The following is a 21,283-nucleotide window of genomic DNA, read 5'->3' on the forward strand; positions in this document are numbered from 1 at the left end:
CTGCTGCAGTTCCTCCTTTCCTTTTTTTTCTTCCCTTGGAATAGCTTGGAGAGGCTGTGACCTAGAATGGAGCAATACTGGGCAGATGATGTTGGCATCTTGAAGGCAACTGTACTGCAAGACTGCATGGGAATGGGAAGGGTTTTGTGAAAATCATGTCCATTAATCTCCCCTCTCAGGCAGTGACTTTGATTTGGGTCATAGCCCAGGCTTGGTTTCCCCTTTGTCAAGGGAAGGTTTGAAGCCAAGGGACTAAGTACATGCTAGTGTGACCATATTGTCCTATTTACTCTGAGCAACCCGCAGCCCTTAGAAATGAACAGTCTGTTCTGCCTCAGCTGGGAGCTGGTGCCCACTCAGGAAGAGAGGGAGCCAGCTGTGCCATTGGAAGCCGTTCCCAGCTATGTTCGAAAGATCACGGTGACTCGGGGATGTTCCTGAAAGCTGGGCAAAAGCAAATATCACTTCTATCATCAGGGCAAGGCAGATACAGCCATCTGAAAACACATGAAGGGCAAGAAGGTGATTAGTAGTAGGCAGTGAACACAAAGTCATGCCTGGCAAACATCCCAGCAGGGAAATGATCCACCTGCTAGTCATCTATGATGAGGGAAGAGCAGTGGATGTTTCCCTGGACTTTAGCACAGCTTTTCAAGTTCTTTCCCATAACATTCTCAGAGAAACTGGTGAAGTACCAACTTGGTGAGGGGGCAGTGAGGTGGGTGGGACACTGGCTGAACTGCCAAGCTCAGTGGTTTGTAATCAGTGGCACAGTCCTGCTGGAGGCCAGTCATTAATGGTGTTCCCCAAGCTTGGAACTGGGTCCAGCTGTTTGATATCTCCATTACTGATAAGGCTGAGGGGACTGTGTGCAACCTCAGCAAGTCTGCAGAAGATACAGAATTGGGAGAGTGGGGGAGCCTCCAGATGATTGTGCCACCACTTACAGGGACCTTGACAGGCTGGAAAAATGGGCATAGAAGAACCTCATCAAGTTCAAAGGAAGAACAACCCCATGTATCAGTATGAGCTGTTGGGCTACTGGCTGGAAGACAGCATGAGAGAAAAGGACCTGGGTCCTGGTGGCCAGCAGCATTCCCTGCGGACAGATTGGTCAGCAGTGTCCCAGGCTGTGTTAAGCAGAGTGAGGGAAGCAATCCTTCCCTCTGAGCACTGGCTGATCACAGCTGGTGGAATCAGTTCTGGGCTCCTGGGTATAAGAAAGACCTGGATTGACTAGCATCAGTCCAAGGAAAAGCTGCAAAGATTGTGATTCAAGGAGATGTTATGATCCCTGTGCAAAACCCCTCAGATAAGACACTCCATATCAGTTCAGCAGCTGCGATTAGACTAGTGTGTGAAACCTGCCCGAGGGTTATTCACAGGCATGAGACTGCATGGCACAGACTGCACAAAATGGTGATTCTACCCACACTGCTGAGCAGGAATGGCCCCTATCCCACACAAGATGCCCAGACCATGGGACAACAAGCTCAATGAGCGAACAGCGTGCAGATGCAGCAAAGAAAGCCAACAGGATGCTGGGGAACATCAAGAAGGGCATCACCAGCAGAGATAAAGTAGTCATCATCTCACTCTACTTGGCACTTGTCAGGCCACACCTGTGTGAATTGTGTTCAGTTTTGGTCCCCACTATACAAAAACGATGTGGACAGGCTGGAGAGGGTCTAAAGAAGGGCCACAAAGATGATCCGAGCACTGGGCAGCCATGTGAGGAATGGCTGATAGAGCTGGGCTTGCTCAGCCTGGAGAAGAGAAGGCTCAGGGCAGACCTTATCCCCTTGTTCCAGTATTTAAATGATGGCTACAAACAAGATGGAGATTCCCAAGTTACTCCTGGGAAATTCTGACTGGACACAAGAGGAACATTTTTCACAATGATAACAACCAGACACTGGAATAATCTCCCCAGGGACGTGGTGGACTCTACAGCATTGGACACAGGATTTGACTCCATAGGGTGCTGGGACATCTAGTCTAGATCATGTTTTGCCTAGAAAGGTTGGACCACACGGTCCTTGAAGTCCCTTCCAACATGGGATTCTAGGATTCTGTGATTCTACGATTCCATGTTTGGAAGGATAGTTAATTGGGCTGAAGCTCATACATACAGACAACCAAATTCCAGTGCCAATGCCTACATACTGCTGCTACTTAATTTACTACTATAGATGCAGCCAGCAGAAAAACTCTCCACGCCACCTCTGCCTAATCTGGTTCCAGTGCCGCTACTGGGCCTGACTCCAGGATTCAAGAAAGAACACTTACTATCATGTGCACATGTATAGCTCAGAATAAACACTAACACAGCACTAGCTAGAACATCTAAGCAGGGCTTTTTTCCTCTCATTTTCCTGTTCCCTCGTGACAAAGTATCTCCCTCCCACACATGCAAAATGTTAGTAGTCCCTCCTCTCCACATACACTCTAAGAATCCCATTTCTTTCCTACAGGCACAGAAAACGTTTTGCAGAAGGAACCATGGCATTTCCACACAGGGAGACCGATCAGAAGACCGCACGCACAGCCTGGAACAGATGCCTGTCCTCTCCAACCCTCCTCAGAAAACACTGCTGTGACTGTTTGTACTACGCCTGGTTGCCAGCAAGCCAAGCTGTAACGTAGCTGATTGCTATGCAATAGCATCATCCAGCCTGACACAGATGGTCAAAGAATGGAGCAGAGGAGATTGTCATGTGAAAAATTTGCCATTCCTTTGTTGGAGAATGCTGGAAGACACAGCAGGGTGCTTTCGGAAGACTCCCCTGGTGTGCAAGTGACACATTCTTGAAGTGCACAGTTCCAGGCCCTCCCAAACAGGGATGATGGCTGTTGAAGGTACAGCCACAGCACGACCCAAGGCACTACACCAGTGTCTGACCCCCAGCACAGGAGCCTGCAGACTGCCATCCATGGTGATGGCTGCTGAGGGGCTGGCTGTGTGCTCACTGCTGAAGGTTCTGTCCTGCACCCTAACCTCACCCCCTGAGGCTTTTCTGATCAGGCAGGGCCCAGCCTGGTCCTGAAACTTGCCAATGCTCCTGTGACCACAGCTCAGAACATGGGAGTACTGCAACGACTGGCTCTGTGGGGCTTGATACCTATATATATATATATATGTATGTATACAAACACACTCTGCGCTTGCCTTTCCACGGTCGCAGCAGCGCCATGAGCGCTCTACCACAGCCCACCCGTGCCGGGCTTCTCCCTGTCCCACTGCAGGTCGCTCTCGGGCTCCCGGCACTAAAACGCCGTTAAGAAGCCGCCTCCTCGCTCCACGCAGCTCTAGAGGCACCGCAGGGGGGCCCCGGACCCGGCAGCATACCCCGACCCCGCTCCCGTCCCCTCAGCTGCGGGTGCTGCGCCTGCGCCCTGCGCGGGAAACAAGAAACGCGCGGAGAAGCCGGCGCCGCGCGCTGGGGCGGCCACGGGAGCGCGCGAGGCGGTGCTGGCCGCTGATTGGCTGGAAAGCGCGAGCGCTCCGAGGGGCTCGTCGGCGCAAGGGGAGCGCGCGCGGGCTTTAGCCACCGATTGGCTGAGGGACACGGGGAGCGCGCGGAGGGAGCGCGCGCACGCACGCACGTCCGCCGCCGCCGGTGGAGAAGAGTCTGCCTCGTGATTGGCGGCCGGGCGGTGTCGCAGGGAGCGGGAGGGGATAGGAGGGTCAGCTGATTGGTTGAGAGAGATGGTGGGGGTGAGGCGGTTACGGTCTCAGATTGGAGAGAGTGCGCGCGCCCTCGCGGAGGCGTGCTCGGATTGGCTGGGCGGTGCGAGGCGGCCGGGGACCGTTGGAGTAGGGAGGCTGAGACGTTTGGCCACCCGTGCCCGCAGAGCCGGCGGCGTGGCGGCGAGCGGCGAACCGAGACTGGGCAGTCCCGGGACCCCCACCCCGATCGCCGCCCCCGGGAGAGGTGCGTGCTTGGCGGGACGCAGGCAGGCGCTGGCGGGGGCAGGCGGGCCCTCTGCGAGCACCGCTACCGCCTGCGGGGTGGAAGGGTACGGGGCCCTTCAGGGCGGAGGGTGCCCTGTTCCGCCGCTAACCGGGCAGGTTGCAGGGACCGGCGGGCAGGCAGGCCCGGAGCGCGCCCCTCCTGCCTGCGAAGTCCTGGCGGTAGCGCAAGCTAGAGCCCCTCGCGTCAGCCCCAGGAGCTGCGGGTGCGGTAGCGGGGCTTGCCGGTCTCCGGGCCTGGCGCAGAGGAAGTGCCGAGCGAGCGCCCTGCGGGAGGCCTGGGATAGAGGAGAGCTGACACTCCTAAGCGGGCCCTGGATACCTTGGAGAGAGCCCCGCGGATTTACCTGCCCCAGGCTCCGCGCCGCAGCTCCCCATGGGGAGGCTGTTGGCTGGCAGCGGGAGAGTCCTGGCGCCCGAACGATGCTGGCTGCGCCTCACGGCTCGTCTTGGAGCAGGCAGATGCTCGCGTAGACGCAGAATCTGCGGGCTTCTTTTCTGTGTAATTAAGAGGATACGCAATGAGGGTAAATGTAGCATAATCATAGCTGTAACTGCAAAATAGCAAGGGTAGATGTTATTTTCCTGTGTAAAAACACGGCTTTATCGATGAAACCCCCCCAACCCAACTCAGTTTTTATTTCTCTCTCCCTCCCTATCTTTTTAGATTGTCTTTAAATGTTTGAAGAAGGAACTGAGCCCAGGAAAGTGGAAGTTGCCCTGAGAGACTTCTCAGTGTAATCCAGGTAATGTGATCTGTTGTGACTGCCTTGGGTATTGAGCTTAAAAACTTATATTATCTAACCGATTTCAGATGCCTGTTTCTCACACTTGCATAACTGATGTTGAAACTCTTTCATTTATGACAAACTTTTGGTATGAAGTAGTGATTACTGCAGTTTATGTGAAGTATTGCACATGTAAAAATATTCCCATGTGAGGTGCAATCTTGTATTTAAAAAACCCCACACAATGACATTCTTGTGCAACAGATCCCTCAGCTGGGGATGGTGAAGCTGGTGGATATTCTTTTGGAGACCTAGGGGAATCTCACTGGTGGTAGCACATCAGCAAAGTACTTTCTTCTTTTAGAGGGCTTGGTAAGCCACTGAGAATGGGCTGGATAGCACAAGGATACTTTGAAAGTTGTTTCTGTGCTGCTTGATAGAATGTGCCTAATAGATTTGAATTGTTAAAGTTAGAATTTGGTCTATAGTTGTGCGTTACTGCCTTCTAAATGCTTTGTACTGTTGGTTTTCTTTTCTTACTGTGGTTCCTAAAGCTGACTGTATTGACTGAGGGCCACAAAGATGCTCTGGGGCCTGGAGCTCCTCTGCTGTGGAGACAGGATGACAGAGCTGGGCTTGTTCAGCGTGGAGAAGAGAAGGCTCCAGGGAGACCTTAGAGCAGCTTCCAGTGCTTTAAGGGTCTGATAAGAAATTGGAGAGGTGCTTTTGGCAAGGACCTGTAGGGACAGGACAAGGGGGAATGGCTTTGAAGCGACAGAGGGGTGATTTAGATTAGATACTAGGAAGAAGGTGAGGCACTGGCCCAGGTTGTTCAGAGAAGCTGTGGCTGCCCCATCCCTGGCAGTGTTCAAGGCCAGGTTGGATGGGGCTTTGAGCAGTCTGGTCTACTGGAAGGTTTCCCTGCCTGTGCAGGGGTTGGAACTATATGAGCTTTAATGTCCTTTCCAAGCCAAACCATTCTGTGATTCTATGATGCTCTGTTTGGTGTGGCTGCCCAGTGACAAAACACTCCATATGCCTGAACCAGTAGTTCAAAAAGGCAGAAGTCTCAGGTTTTAAAAGCTGGCAAATGCTGGATTGAAGAATTGGGGTTTTTTTTCTTCCCACTTTCTTTTCCTTGGTAAGTATATATCCAGAGTCTCCTGGGTAGTATCATGAAGTACACCCAAAGGAAATGTGGTAACCCAAAAGCATTGCTTTAAGGCTGTTGCTTTTTTGCGTTTCCTCTTCTCCAAAGAGTATTTTGGATTCATGGGGAGTTTAGATAAAAGAGCAGACCTCCTACTGATGTGAGGACTTCCTTTTTGGGGATGGGGGAGAGTAGAATTAATCACTAGCAGTGTAAGGGACAGTGAGCAGTAATTCCTCTCCCCAGAACATGGGCACTTTGCAGAGGCTCTCCATGGAGAGTGGTACAGTCTTTTCTGAAGTTCTTTTCCAGATTAGTCAATTCATGTCATGTTTCCAGCAACATCATTCCCTTGATCCTTAAATTCTTGCTGTGGTTTTGTCGGACCAGGATTCTGCTCCAGAGGTAGCTTGCTTAGGTCACTGCCTTCAGCATATTGTCCTGATTGAACCCTGTGGGTTTCTGCTTTGTGTCATTATCATACACGAGATTCTTATCTTTGTTTTGAGGCTGTTTGATATATTCCCAATCTACTACTGAGCTCAGCACTAAGAAGGTTGCTCCCTGCTTTGGTGTTTGAGATGCCAGTTTGACTACTTGTTACATGAGCTCACATTTATGAGGGCACATCCAGCAGACCTCTGTGTAAGCACCTTATGACACCCCCCTCATTGTTCATTAAAGTTCTTGTGATGAATTGTCTCAAAGTTGCTGCGTTTTCACTGGTTATTTTAGAATGATAAATTCCTTTATACACTGTGTTGCAGCCAGTACATTCAGGCATCTGGTTTATCACAGAACCTACATGTTTGAATATTAATATGAATTTTAAGAAGCGATGAATGGTATAGAAAACTTCAGAAGAAGCTGTAGTGCAAAGGGCAAGAGCTTTTGCATTATCATAAAGGCACAATTTTTCCATCAGTTTAATTATATTATGTACCAGTACCAAAGGGTGGCATTAGGAGTAATAACTACAGTTCTCTGTAGCCATGGCTGTGTGTTACCTATTGTTAGTTCTGCCAGCTGACAGGTTTGGAAGAGGGAGAAAGTGAAGTCTTGAGGTTTAAACCAAGGACTCTGGGATTAGTTGTTTCATTAACCAGCCTGTACTTTGGCTGCGTGCTTCGGAGGGCCTGGCATCATCTGCCTGATCTGTTACAGGCTTCCACAGAACCCAGCTGATGTATTCAAATACAGCACTTTTTGCAAATAATTCACTAGGTCTCCTTTTGAAAGGAAAAGTAAATAATTCTCTTAGCTCAGACATGGTAGTGTGGAGACACTGCCCTGTAGTTACAGAATGCATCACCTGGGAGTCACAATGACAGTTCCCCAGCAGGTGTGAAGGGCTGGCTTTCAGCATTCCACACACAGCACAGTCTCATTCTCTGACTGTTATCTATCTATGCTTCTTTCTTTTACTGGTTTCAGGGTTAGGTTATCTGGTGATAAGGGTTTGAATTCACAATGTTTGTATCAGGTTAATTTTTTTTCCCCTTTTTTTTCTCTTGACTATCAGGGAAAAGAAATTGTGATTGTATTGTGTATATTTGGTTTAGTGTTTAAACAGGTTTTTACCAGTAAACTGTGGCTAAACTTAAATGGTTTCATGGGCCTTTACCATTCCTGTGGCTTTCAAGGGCTACTGGAAAGAATGAAAGTATTTAAACTACTTAGCTGTGCTAAAGTAATACATATTTATAAAAATACTTGCACCAATGGAGGTGAATTTTAGGACAATTGGATATGTAAAGTGTGTACTCTAGTTACAAAACACTTAAAATCTCAATAACTCTAAGTAGTTACTGTCTGCCTGCAAGTGTGAGTTGTTTTTTAGTCTTTGAGTCTTGCTGCTTTGAAGTGCAGTTTTTTTACTTCATTTAAGAAATGAAGGAGTGAAGAGGGTATTCTGCTATAACACAAATGGGGAAAGAGCCTAGTCCCTAAACATGGGGAAAGTGACAAAGGTAAGGGAGAAAAGCTCTTAGCTTTACAGAAGACGATGCTAAGAATGTCTTACCATTTGATTGATTTGATGAATTAAGATTTTACACTTGGCTTATTTTACTCTTCCTTTCTTAAAGAAAGAAAACATTACACTTGTGTCCACAGTTGATCAGAGATTTGGAACGTTGAATTACAGTTGATCAGAAAAGTAGCTGTCAGTTATGCACATGTTACAGATGGCAACAGCTATAGTAGACCATGTAGAGCAGGACTGAATATTCTAGAAGGGATTTTATGGAATATAGTTTGCAAAGAGCAGTTAAATGGGAGGCAGGGAAGGAGTGAAGTTTCCAGTTCTACTGTAATGTGTTCTGTGTTACTGCTTGTAAGTCAGTTATAACAGCAGAACAGACTTTGATAAGAAACTTATGGCAACAGCAAACAATAAGAAAAATGGACTGGGTAGTAGTATCATTTAACTTGCTGTGTGATTGTGATCCTACAGGTTGTATAGCAGAGCAGACAGCAAATTAGTTGGAAGTAGGTGTGCTATAAAGTACACACATGAAATGTTTCTTTCCCTGGTTACCTATGGATGCGACCACAGTATAGTTTGGGTTTGGTTTTCGTAATACTTTTCCAGATGGCAAGCCTGCAAGTGTTGAGAGGCTTAACAGTTGAACAGCCTGGCTGTGCAGGCATGGAAGTGTTATCTCCAGGGAGAGAGGTGCCTTAGGGACAGGCAGAATCCAGGTGACAAGCACAACAGTATTCTTTGAGGTTGTTTATTTATGTTATTTTTTGCAGTGCTTATGGGATCTTATCTTTTAATTACTGTTACTCTTTTATTTATGTTTCATAGAATGATCACATCAAAGGAAATACTGGGGCAGTAGGGAGGCACCAGTGGTTTTGACAACTATTTTGGGTACAGCCAAATTTCTGAAGAAGGTATTGTTTGTTTCTGGCAGTTCAGACAAAGTTAAGGCTGCCTGGGACTATGTATGTGTTCACTTTCCCATTGGGTGCAGCAAATGGCAGGTATACGTAAAGTCCTTATTCTGTACTCACAGCCTTTTAATAATGTCTAACTTAATAAATAAAATAACTTTGTAGACTGTGAAGTTTACATTTTAAATTAATATAGGCAATAAAACCATCGTTATGTAAAGAATTAAAATTGGGTATGTTTCTTCCCCCCCCCCCATTCACTTGTGATCGTGGAAGCAGCTCATGTTTCCAAGTGTTTGTCACGATCCCTTTGACTGGAATTTACCATCTCTGCAGGTGTGCCAAAGGAGCAGCCTGTGAACTTTTTCTGATGTGCTAAAACTTTTCATCTAATGTGATGACATCTGAAGCAAGGCAGAAAGGGAAGGTCTTGTGTGGATTACTATTGCTTGGTAAAGATGGTAGCAAGTGATAGGAATCTAGAGGTGATAAAAGGTACTGAAAATGGTATTCTTCTGGTGTGGCTGATTTGGGAGGAAAGCAGTGTTTATGCTCTGTACTGTTACTTGCCAGCTTGAGATATGCATTAGTTTGCATTCTTTCAGTGTTCATGTATGTGTGTTGCCCTGATGGTGGTTCAGTCCTTGTACTGTTCCTGCTCCATCTGTTAGTCTAGGTTAATGGAGAAAAGGGCAAAATTGTAATCCAAACCACTTCCTAATAAGTATTCCATTTTGGTGAAGGGGCAATTTTAGGAATCTCTCTTGTGTGCTGGTAAGCAGTTCTGGGAACTTGCAGATTAAAATTGCTAAAAAGAGGATTGTAAAATTCACACTGGAAGAGCTGGGAAGCACAGATTGCACAGATAACCCTCTCCAGTGTTAGAAAGAAGATGAGTCTTCCCTTCCTGAGGGGGAGAGGTAAGCTGCTAATTAATATATTTACAGATTTTAATTGCTTGAAAGTCCTGGTGTAATATTTCATTTATCTAACATTAACATTGCAATATTTAAGGAAAAAGAGTTTTAACTACTAACTTTGCTCGTTTGCAGGCTTGTGGTAGACGTTATGTATAGACATTACTCCTAACTTGAGCTTCAAAATCAACAGTGCAGGTTGTAAAAACCCATTTCTGCTCCTCAGGCTTTTGGTCAGTAAAGGAAAGTAAGAGTTTGTTATAGCTCTCCAGTTATTCAAGAAAAGTGTTTTTGTGTTTTAGGTACTGCTTATCCGGACTTCTGTGCATACTCTCTTTAGTTTGCTGAAAACCAGATCTGATGGTGCAGTACGTGTTTAAACACACAATATTGTCCCTAATAGCTTGCAAGGTTTTTTGTTTCTCATTCTTCACAGTTTCCTGTTTACTAAAAATAGATATATATTGCTATGTACCTAAAACAATACCTTGTAGTATTCTTTTAAAGCTCTCTTTGGTTTTGTGATTAAACTTCACAAGAAGTGGGTTGCTGGACAGCAGTGCCTGCTGTTGGTCTCACCAGCCCCTCTGTATTATCACACCTGAGCCATAAACTCTTTGGGTCAGGGATTTCCTTCTGATCTGGGCATTAAACAGTTGCATACCTGAAGTGAAATCCTGTGGGGTTACAGTAACTCAGGTGCTTTGGAGCTCTACTTGAATTTTTTCTGTTTTGTCTTGAGGTAATGTGGAGCTTCTCTGTAAAATAGTGTTAAAAGCTCTTGAAAGTTTTGAAAGAAAACCATGGTTAAATATTGTTACTTGTTCCATCTTTGTTTAACTTGTATCTAGTAAATTCTTTATTGGTTTCTTACTAGCTGGGAAGATAAGATTGCTGGTCTTGCACTGGGGCTTAGACAAGTGCCAAGATTGTTTTCTGTATCAGGAAATTAAAGAAATAAGGACTGCCTGAGAGTGTGTGGCTGTGTGCAGTGCTGTACAAACACAACAAATGTCTTACAGTTTAAGCAGAAGCGGCAAGGTGTGCAGTAGGGAAATGTTTAGTTCTTGGGGGTACCATTTTTTTTTTTTTCCATAACTTCTTGATTGCCATTCGTTTTCAAGATAGTTTACTGTATAATATGTGCATATTTTTGCAGAATCTTCTGTAAGAGTATTATAGTCCACTGTATTTATTAAAAAAAACCCAACAAACCATTGATTTGTATAGAATTTCACTGGAAAGTTATAATCCATTCTCTTGGTCTTAGTCTAGTGGGGTTGTTTTTTCCCTCATGCCCTTCTCCTAGACTGAAGTCAGTTTTGAATGCTTCCATAAGATCTTTACAAGTCAAGTCCAATACTTGTAAGAAAGCTTTCTCTTAAAAATCTGTAAGAGCCCTTGAAGTTTTTGGGAAATCGTGCCACTAGGAAATGCATTTTCTTTCTCAAAGATGCTCTGTTGCTCCTGTTGCTGTAGATGCAGAAGTAACATTTTAAAGTATTTTTACTACTTTTGTGTACAATTATTTATGCTTCAATTTTTTACTCCATACAGTGATGCAAGCAGTTTGAAATGTTAAGTTAAACTAGGAGAATTATCAGAAATGTTTAGAATATCGTTAAAAGAAGATGTTACCAGTCTACTTGTGTAAGTATAACAGGCTTGTCTTTTTGTCTTCCTGGGTTTTGGTCTAAGTGTGTTAGATGTATCCCCAAAAAAATCACTTCTAGGTTGTTTTCGTTTTCCTAGTAAGAGACATAGGGGAATGCAGGAATACTTTTCATCAATTACATATATTCATGTTTGACTGCTGTTAAAAGAGATATTGGAATGTGAACCAAGAAAGGATGAAGAACAAAGGAATAAGATGGCATCAGATATTTTGAATAGAGAGATTAGGGGATGAAATCTCTGGAAGTTTTTTGTTCAAGTTCTTAAGGAAAAGTAAAAATACTTCAGCATCTTTTTACTGAAATCTAAGATTGTTGTTATACTCCATCAAATCTTTTATGATGGTTTAGAAATTGCTTAAAATTGTTTAAATCAAATGACAGCTGAAGGCATACGAGTTTAGAAACCCAAAACAAATGCCTGAAGTGCTAAAACAGATGTGACAGTAGTAATGTTTCTGCAAGTACAGATGTGCCCTGAAGTTTTATTCAGTATCTTCATCCCAATGACAGATTCATTCAAATTTTTACAAGTGAATGAACTGACAAGGAGTGAAAGCTTTTCTGTAAAGCACCCATGAAGATGGGTTCCTTCTCACTGGAAAACCAGCAGAAAGTTACAAAACTTCCTTCACTGAGTATCGAGTATGTTTAAGATCAGTATATTACCCAGACTGGTAGTCTGATTGTTTTATTTTTAATTACAAGTTATTTCTGGACATAAATAGGTATAAGCACAATTTTACCCTCACATCAACACATTATCGGTAATAACGATCAGAAATATTATTTCTGCTAGTGAAATACAGCATCAAGAATCTGAACTCAAATTTGATAATTCATAAGTTACCTTGTATTTCTGTGACCACCTTCTGTTTGGCTGATGAGGCTGCATTTCAGTGGTTTTCTGGAAATGGTTATCAAATCATGAAGATCCAAATTGCTTTGGAGTTTATCTTAAAGGTGGAAATACAAAAAATTGACTTAAAGCAAAAAAAAAAAAGCCAAACAACTCCCTAGTTAATTAACCTATTTAGTGACTGAATTAGAGTAATAAAAAAGCAGTGAGGAAGCACCTGAAATTGCAGAGATGGAACCCAAACAATGAAATTTCACTTTATAGTCTCTGAGGGAGTAGGAAGTCAATACAATAGCAGTTAGGGAAGGACAGATGTGTGACTCCTTAAATGGTGGCTATAGTTAGGGCAAGATCACAAGGTCTGCTCTGTTAGCTGAAATAAATACACAGTCTGTCTCCCTCCCTTAGATTTGAAAGGAAAAGCTGCTTCTTTAGGCCGTTACCTACAGCTGATGAGCTCCAAGAAGAGCGAAACCTTTTAAGATAGGTCCTGTAGTATTGGCCTGACAACCATCAGCAGGGTTTGCTCACATTACCATTTGCACATAAGCTACAAGTGCAACCAGAAACCGCAGAAACAGGTGGTCCAGAGGCATCCTGGCTGAGCCCATTACAGCAAGTCAAGGGGAAAACAGATGTCAGGTTCTACTTCTTATTTGTATGTCAGATTTTGTGCAGCCAGGAGTACATGTATAATGCATGTGTGTGGTGTGGGAGGGAGCTTTTAAAGGTAAGGAAGAGGAAGAACTGTGAAACAGAAGAATGGAATATAAATAGGAAAAGAAAGAACTTGAGCAAAGTTAAGAAAAATGGCTGTGCTTCTGGTGCTATTGAAGATATTTTGGATGGTGACTTACTGTAGAATTCTCCATGTTTATTGGTAAGGAATTTATGAATTGACTGTCAGGCTAACTGTCACAAAGGTTGCCCATGAGGCAACAGAACAGGGTTATTGGACCTACTGAAAGAAAAAGGTGAATGGATAAAGGGAAATGTCAAACAATAATGAAACTGTGTTTCTCTAGTATTTTATTGCAGTGCAGATAATTCCCTGCTGATTCTCAATATTATGAATTTAAATACATTTAAATAATAGTCATCTTGAGCTAGAATCTCCATGGGATTTTAGGCCAGTCTTCTCATTACAGTAAAAAAAAAAAACCAACCCTTTTTTATATATGAATGTAGACATACAGGTACATACAGTTATGTATGAGTAAATCATCATTATAATGCTACCACGTCTCAATAACTTCCAACAGCCTCAGCCTCTGACTGGCTGAAATTAGAGCAGCTTGTGGCTTACTTGGAGTATCTAAAATTTAAGAAGCAAGTGCAACTGTACAGTGTCAGGTGCTGGCTGCAGAAGTTGCTTCAAGTCTTACACTTTGGTTTCTGATTTCAGCTTGAGCATACTTGACTTCAGACCCAAAGGCTGCAGTTGGTGTTAGTACCTGTACCCACTTCCCTGGCATGTAAAAGCTAAACTCTTTGCCAATACTGGGCTCATCTTACTGACTTCAGGTTTTCTTTCTTAAAGTTGCTGCCTCTTAAAGCAGACCATATTCTGTGGAATATGCAACACCATCCTTACTATAAAGTCAAGCACTGTTCTGTCGCTGCAGGGAGGAAATTCTGTACTTCATCGCATCAGACTCGAGCAGAGCACTTGAGCACTCTGTTGCAAGTTTTCTGTACTTTTGCCTTAGGTGGTGAGTGTAAATTTAGCCCCTGTGGTCAGAGCAAGAACTGATGTGAAAACCAAAACATGTGGAACTTTTACTTCCAGCTCCCCACACTTACAAGAATCATTGGAACTTTGGGAGACATCCAGCCAGAAGATACTGGCTCTGGCATGAAAATTCAACTGCATTTGGTTTTAACAGCCTTTAAGGAAAAAACACAGTGGGTTCAGCCTACTCCTAGTCCTATCCTTAAGCGAACCAAAAGCTGTCAGAGTGCAAGTGTCCTCTCCAGATTGCCAAAGGTTACAAAAAGCTTTTTGAGGAACAAATACCCATAGAAATCACCCAGGACTGACCATGTAGCTTCATTGTCGCATCAGCATCAGTGGAAGCAGAGTAAGTTATCCAGTGATACTGCTTTTGCGAGACTAGCAAAACAGGATGTTCATCATGAAACGTGGGCAGCTCACACCTTTATCAGATTTTAGGTTTTCCCCTCTAAAGGGACTGGTGCCAATACAGATCATTTGTGTTTAGGCATATTTCTTTAAGCACTGGAAGTTTCAGCCTTTGGTTGAATTGGGAGTTATTAAAGCTAAAGAATTAAATTCAGAGAACCATAGAATCACAGAATGGTGTTTGTTGAAAGAGACCTTAAAGCTCATCCAGTTACAGCCTCCTGCCACAGGCAGGGACACCTTCCACTAGACCAGGTTGCTCCAAGCCCCATCCAACCTGGCCTTGAGCACTGCCAGCGATGGGGCAGCCACAGCTTCTCTGGGCACCCTGTGACAGTGTCTTACGTGTCTTACTACTCTCGTAGTGAAGTTTTTTTTCCTATGTCTAATTCTAGTGTTGTTAATCCATTATTTATACGTGCACCAATTCTGTATGGTTTGAAGATCTTCTGGTCTCACTCAGCATGTAGGCAATCTGTAGATCTCTGATTTTTTTCTTGTTACTCGGTTGTACCGTATTTACTTTGCCCATGATTTCTGTTTCTTTTTAGCAGTGAGAGAGAAAGTAGATTTGGTTTCTATCACACAATAAAGATTTCTAATTTGGAGTGAGGAAAGGGGAAGCTAAACAAAACCAGACTAACACATTATCTTATTGCTAAGAATGCCTCAGTGTAGGGTAGAGGTAAGAAAATGCAACTTTCTACTCTTAAGAGTAAGGTTACATTTGGGGGCAGAAGACAAATACAGCTGAGGTGTCAGAGATCAATACAGTGTGACCTTGTAGTCATATGGTTCCCAGGTTAACTCTCTTGCTATCATGAACAGCAGGGTATAATCACACATGGTAACGGGAGGTGAACAGTAAAGTGTGTGCTGAAGGAAATTGTGTTAAGAATGCAGGCCAGTTGTTAAGAAGTTTAGAAGGAATCTGTTAGCAGTTGAATTTCATCTCCTTTTTCTGGGCAGAGTAGAGGCATGTGAAGTTACGCAAATAAGGGAGTGAGGGGGAGGAGAAACAGTCCTAGGTTTATACATCCACTCCTAAATGTCCCTTGGGAATAGTGTCCCATTACTTTGTGTAGTTCTGTGCAAGCTTCAGACCAATGCTCAGTTATGTCCAAAAAAACCCCCCAAACTTAATATTCTTAAAAATATATTAAAATACGTGATATATGAAATAATAAAGATAATTTATGAAATTAATATTAATTTTGAATATTATTTTCTTTATGTTCTGTTAAGACTGTAAAGCATATCTTAAAAAAGAAGACAAGAATCTTGTTATTGCTGCCCTCTAAAGCAGTGGTACTGAATGCTCTGTCCTGTGTCTCCTTCATTTCTGAAAGCAGATGATGAAGTAGCAAAGAGGTAGTAGAAGGTGATAAAGACCTAACATGAGTGGTCTGTGTGCAAGCAACAGTTAAGTCTCCAGATTCTTCTGCCTAGGAAGGGGATGGTATCTGTGGATTGTTCATGTCTCATCCAATGCAGAAATGGGTGTGGAGGCAGGAGAAAGTGTAACATTGGAGCTGATCAGTTACGAGTCTAAAAGCAGCAGAAAGATGATGAGGCACCCCATTCTGGTCTGGCACAGTATGGCCATTCTTACGTTTTCATTTAAAATAAACAAACCTCACACATGTATACATTTCCAAGAGTGCAGAATGGATTGTTATGGGTTTCTTGATCCTGCACAAGGACTTGGTTTTAACCCTGACCTTTAAAGCAGAATCCAGCTTTTGCAGAAGAATTAAAGTATGGTAAGTCTGAACATAGTTAGAAATGATCTTAGAGTTTTTTGTGAAATTCAGACGTGTTTGATTTCTAGCTTTATACAAATAGCAGGAAATATTATCTGGATTTCAAAGTACTTGACTTTCAAGAAGTTGAACTGTCTCTGCTGGCAACTGAGACTTCCTTCGCTGCAAGGACCTTCAGGGAACCTCACTTGCCTGTGTAGTTTTTCTGAGGTTCGGTGGCAATTTAGAGTGAGGGAAGGAAGGGAGCAAATTCTTTAATTAAACACTACTAATCCCAAGTTGTGATATCTTAATGTGTAGGCTCTTTTGATAAACTTTACCCTTAAGGCACTTAGAGGATTAGAAGGCAGGAAGTGTAAGGGAAAAAATGAGAAATCATTAGGCCTGGTCTGTCGGAAACAATCGTACTGTCTAACATTAGAAAACCTCAGACTTGATGGAGGTTGAGCATGTTGTACTATGGCCAAACCACAGAATGCTGCCTGGTAGCTTTGGTATTTGTGTATGCAGTTTAAGACTGTGCTGAGAGAAACGCTGAGGTTAGGGTTTAACATTTCCCTTTCAGTCTTGGCTGTTCCCCTTCAAATATACGCACTAAGATGCAGTGTTTACTGTTGTTTTTGTGAAAGTCTGATTAATGCTTAGGGTAGTTTTATATCAAGACTCCCTTTTAATTTCATCTTTTGAACCTGTATTGATTCTTGCATGGGCTCTTCATCTCCAAGTTCTAGTGTTTGTTGGTATTTGCACCTTCAGACGACATGTAGCTACATGTTCCGAAAGGCACAGAGAAATTCAATGCATTTTATTACTGTGTTCATGTGGTAGAGGAAAGTTTCAATTCAAAATGTCTTTATTTTGGGAAAACTGGGGTTTTTTTCTGCTTTCTGCAGTGCTTTTGATCCCTACTTCTCGTTTCTCAGTTTGCCAAAGTCAAATAATGTCCTCCTGTGTGTCCTGCACTGCTGTTCATGGCCTGTCATTCCTGTGCAACGCTGCCATCCACTGTCGATCTTTACATGTCACCTCCTGATCACTGTTGTGGTTATCTGAATGGAGAAGGCTTTTCCTACTTACATACACGTTAATTACTGTAGTCAACCCCCCTTCATTTGACCTTCCCTTGGCTGCTCAGTTTTCTTGACATGCCTGTGTTGATTTGGGCTCACAGGAGCACAGGGAGTGTTCGGTACAAGGCATGATAACAAAAGTTATGGTCTCTCAGTGTGGAAGACAAGGAGCTAGGGAGGAGGTAGGTTGGAGATGTATAAAGTCATGAATATCATGGAGAGGGTGGATAGTGACTGACTGTTCTGTACCTCTCGATAGACGAAGTGTGAGGTTTGTGAATCTGGTAGGAAGACGGAGGCTACTTTTTGATCTGCGGGTTTCACACTTGGGAGTTCTTGCTGTAAGGTGTTGTTGAGTGTCAGAAGTTTATGGGCAGTAAGGGGAGACAAACACAGCCTTGTGGGGGGAAAAGGCTGGTTATGGTTACTAAACACAGAGAATCACTTTGGCTCAGGATGTCCTGGCACAGCAAACTTTAGGAACTTTGAAGGAAGTCCTTAGGAGGTTTCTGTGTGTGTTTTCCAAATCCTTTGTCTTCTTCCCTGTGCATCTGCTTTGGGTTCCTTTTGCAGGCATGATACTGCCTTGGCAAGCTGGATTGGGCTCAGCAGTGTGCTGTTATTCTCTTAGTAGAACATAGCAATAAGGTAATTTAGGCTTTTAAGTGTGACCAAGCATGCTGCTTCTTCTGAATCCCTCTTTAGCATTTTATCTGAATTCTTCTTATAACTCAAGTCCAACAAACTTGATCTGGGTTCCTGTTACAGAAATTTTCAGGTCCAAAGTTGCTGTTTTGATGGTTTTTTGATGTATAAGGAATTTCTTCTGTTGCAGTGTAAATGACAACATTCTAGATGCATGTTGCTGCTGTCCTTTTTGTAGCAATATAGTGCATGGTTACTGTAGGCATGGGTTTGGGTCTTCTTCAGCATAGCATGATTTTATAGCATATGCTATATAGTTAGCACATACTAAAGTGGTAGCATACACTAAAGACAGAACAGAAATGCATCACTGTTCTCCCAGACAGATGTTGGTCCATGCGTACTCCTTATCCCAGGGATTGTGGATCTGTCGGAGTTTGAGGAATGATGGAGTAGATACCAGGTGTTCAGAAGCAGCTCATCACAAAGCGTGAAGGATAAAATGGAATGGAACAATGTGTTTGAACATGTTGTGTGATACTGGAGAATCCCCAGTGCATTCATGTTGTCTTTTGTCGCTACCTAAATATATTTGAGTGCTTTTCCTCCACATGTCCATTTTAAGGTGAGTGTCCATCTTGAGAACTTTTGGCTGCCTTGTCATTTCAATCCATGTGTATTTCTTGGCACTTTGCTCATGCATTATGCTACAAATGTTTAAAAAACCACCAATGAAACAACACAACAATTTACAACCAGCCAAAAAAAAAAACAAAACCAAAAAAAATCCCAGCAAAAAAATCCCCACCAAAACCCCAAACCAACACCCCCACCCCCTTCAAGCTAACAAAACCAACCAAAGCGCAGTGCAGAACAAACTGCAGTTTACCTTTCCTGTTTTCCTTTGGGAACTGCGATTTCCATCCTCAGCAAAACTGCAGTTACTCTTGTTCAAGCTCATTCCTCATTTGAACTTGAGATAGATTTAAAGTGCAAAGGTGAATATAGACTTTACATCTTCCTTCTTCCGAGCTTCATCAGTAAAGGGACCCTTCTATGTCTGATTGTTCAGGCTTTAATATCGGGATCATGAATTATTCCAATAGATCTCATATGACTAATGTAATTTCTACAACTTTTCCAAATACCTGCATCTTGTCTCTTCTCTCTCCACTCAGACCATTAGTCTTCAGAATGTGTAACTCTGGCCCAGAAAGATCATTTCTTAGATGTTTACTGCTTCTCAGATAATAGCTGGAAAGGATCAGCCGTGAGAGCTTGGAAATCTGCATAGTGATTTTGGTTTTTATCTTTATCTTTTTTTTTTTATGGGCAGGTACCTGACTATTGAGCTGTTCACCTAATGAAAATTTCCAATCTTTTGCTCCTTTCAGGAAAGGCAAGAGACTCGGGGAGGTCCTGAGACAGCATTCCTTAGGACATGATTCTCCTGAGACCATGCCTGAAAAATCTGTACAAGACAATTCCTCAGCTATGGGTCAGTCAGGCTGTGCCTGTGTTGTTGTGTCCCTGCAGCACTTCCTAATCATGGAGAGACCAGTTTGCTTATTCAGATCTCATTTCAAGGACACTGCTGAACAGATAATTCACCCATTTGCTTTGCAGAGAGCATGAAGGGTATTGCTAGCCACTAAAAAAAAATTAAAGTATATATCTTGGTCAGCCTAACTTAGCTGTGAATTATGTATGATAGTGTTCTATAACTGCAGTCCATGCAGCTTGGATGACCTCTAAAAAACACTCAAATCCTGACACCTGCAAGGCATAATCTGTCTGTAGGGAAAGAGATTGATGTCATGGTAATATCATGACTTTAGATGTATGTTACTGGACAGCAGTGCAGCCCTTAATGTACAGTATTATATGTATAATAAAATATACCTACCGCTTGATTGCTGTAGGTATGTTGTATATATGTAGGCATATATCCATATCCTGCTTCACTGCTGCCTTCAGGCCTTTCCTTAGCCCTGTCTTGTGCTACTTGCCCACCTTCTCGAGTGGTAGTGGGGAATGGGAACACTGGACATTGTGCTACCAACCAGCAAGAAAAAACATATCGCATCTTTGTGCCTGCTGTGAAGGTGAAGGCGCAGTAGGTGGCTGCTCTTGTGGGTTTGGCTGGACTCCATGGGCTTTGGAAGGTAATTGCTAGAAGAAATGATGGTTATGGTGTCTCTAGTATCACTCTGTTTTGCTTCTCTGGTGCGAGGCAGGTTCCCCAGCTGTTGAACATCACAAGGGCTAGTTCCAGCTTTGCAGAGAGATGAGACTGGTTTGGAAGCAGAGGGTTAGGCAGGTGGGATGAGGGATGCATGCACCCAAAGCCCAAGGACAAGGAGATAGAGTAGTACTGTTTTTTTTGGTGGGGTTTTTTTGTTTGGTTTTTTTTTGGTGCTGCAGAAGATTCAGGTGCCATTGTCCTATATGTCTTGATAAAAAAGACTTTACTAAAGACAACTTAAAAGCTCAAATAACGAATCTACCCCTTGGAATCCATCTGTTGTGAAATTTAGAGGGTGCTAGCACTTGAAATAAAGTTCATACAGTCTCTGGCATCCTTCAAGATGACACAGGCATGTCTTACGTGATGAGGAAACAAAGAGAACAGTAGTTCCAGAAACTCTTTGCCTTGGGCCAGTGTATGAGGATAACTGGAACTTGTGAGAGAACAGCATGAATCACACAGGCAATTTCCCCATGCCCGGCTCTTTGAACACCTGCTGCAGTTTGCAGCGAAGTACAGCTCGAGATAATGCATTGTGAAGAACCTTGTTTAAGAAGATAAGACACTCTATTTGGCTATATTTGTTTAATTTTAAATGAATTTGAGGAAGCTGGAAAAAAAATCCAGCTTTTACATATCTGCAAAATTGCCATTGAGGTTTATCCATGTAAAATATAAAACGCAGAAGCATGTTTGTTCAGAGTGTATGGTTTTCTAACATAGGAGAAAATAAGGACATGAAATATATTTGCAGATTACTTTATGCAGCCATACCCTTAGTTTCCTTTTATGAACAGTTAAGGAATAAGGCTTTTGGTAGCTTTTGAGATTAATGTGTTGAGATATCTTCACAAGGGAATAATTAGCAGGCAATGGACAACTGCTGATAGAAACTGTTAATCACAGAGTGTATATTAAGTGCCAAAACATGACTTTCTTTCCCTTGGTTGACATTTAAGCCTAATGAAATCTGTACTGCCACATTGCATGAGGGTGAGCTGACTAGTTTCCTGCTGTAATTGTAGAATGAGTGTTTGGTGGGTTTTGCCCCCTCTCCACCCTTTTTTAAAAACCTTTAAAAAACATACTGAATGAGTTGGTGAATCTGGTGCCAAAAGAATAATATATTGTAGTAGTTTTAAGTGGAATTTTACACTGATACTGAATTAAGTTCCTTTTTTTTTTCCCCACTGGAGTTGACTGAAATTAGCAT

The 21,283-nt window shown here is 43.1% G+C and overlaps 1 protein-coding gene across 3 annotated transcripts in view; it reads left to right on the forward strand.

The window, feature by feature from the left end:
* The first annotated feature begins 3,771 nt into the window (after positions 1-3,771).
* The window catches only part of DTNB (dystrobrevin beta), a 192,731-nt gene continuing 175,219 nt past the window's right edge, over positions 3,772-21,283 (forward strand). The window contains exons 1-2 of one of the 3 annotated variants that reach the window (XM_061350227.1): positions 3,772-3,935; positions 4,641-4,719. The gene's annotated coding sequence lies outside the window, so the exon portion shown is untranslated. Of the gene's footprint in view, positions 3,936-4,640; positions 4,720-19,229; positions 19,321-21,283 lie in introns of those variants that run through there. The other 2 variants (XM_061350228.1, XM_061350226.1) reach the window with 2 other exon arrangements.

The sequence above is a fragment of the Neopsephotus bourkii genome, unplaced genomic scaffold (genome assembly GCF_033783945.1).
Source record: "Neopsephotus bourkii isolate Nb327-2 ecotype Australia unplaced genomic scaffold, CSIRO-AGI_Nbou_v1 NB_481, whole genome shotgun sequence".
Lineage (NCBI taxonomy): Eukaryota > Metazoa > Chordata > Aves > Psittaciformes > Psittacidae > Neopsephotus > Neopsephotus bourkii.